The sequence below is a fragment of the Chiloscyllium plagiosum genome, unplaced genomic scaffold (assembly GCF_004010195.1).
Source record: "Chiloscyllium plagiosum isolate BGI_BamShark_2017 unplaced genomic scaffold, ASM401019v2 scaf_14242, whole genome shotgun sequence".
Classification (NCBI taxonomy): domain Eukaryota; kingdom Metazoa; phylum Chordata; class Chondrichthyes; order Orectolobiformes; family Hemiscylliidae; genus Chiloscyllium; species Chiloscyllium plagiosum.
In genome coordinates this window covers 1-637 of record NW_025206693.1, presented here as the reverse complement: position 1 = coordinate 637, position 637 = coordinate 1, and the positions used below count along the sequence as shown (strand labels likewise).

At 44.1% G+C, this 637-nt stretch overlaps 1 non-coding gene across 1 annotated transcript; it reads right to left on the bottom strand.

Moving 5' to 3' along the window:
- Nucleotides 1-541: 541 nt before the first annotated feature.
- On the bottom strand, nt 542-615 carry trnai-aau. Its single transcript has one exon. It is a non-coding gene; the product is annotated as a tRNA-Ile (tRNA).
- Between the last annotated feature and the right edge of the window lie 22 nt (nt 616-637).

The window sequence follows — 637 nt, the reverse complement described above, 5'->3', positions numbered from 1 at the left end:
CACAGGTTACATTAATAACTATGGCTTATATTTTAAGTTTAATCAAGAGACTTATCTCCAAAAACATAAAATCAACCCAACAGTTCCTCCAAGATTAGTTGTGAATTTCACTGTTTGTTAATTTTCCCAGATGCACTCCGATGTCCAGCGATACACGAATTCAAACAGCAAAGGCGGTAACTGTGCAGGTTCTCCCTCTTTCTCTCTCTCTCTCTCTCTCTCTCCCTCTCTCCCTCTCTCCTGCACTGTCCTCACCATGTGCTTCCTTTGTCTGCTCTTCTCCCTTTTAAACTGCTGTTTTTTTGACTTTTTTCTTCCAAAGTTCCAAAACAATGCAACAGCATATAAAACAGTAATTCTGCTCCTGGAATTCGAGGAAATCACCTCCAACACCTAAAATACCTCAAAAAAAGGAGCAGCTCTTATAGCCAGAAACTTTTCCCACCCTCCATCTTGGATTACCCAGAATCCCTTTTAGAACAATCGCCAACCCTGACGCAGCACTGCACACTTCACTGGCTAGCCCACCTCAGCCTACACTTGGTCAGTGTGGGGATTGAACCCACGACCTTGGTGTTATTAGCAGCACGCTCTAACCAGCTGAGCTAACCAGCCAACACACCAAGAAAGTGGCCCA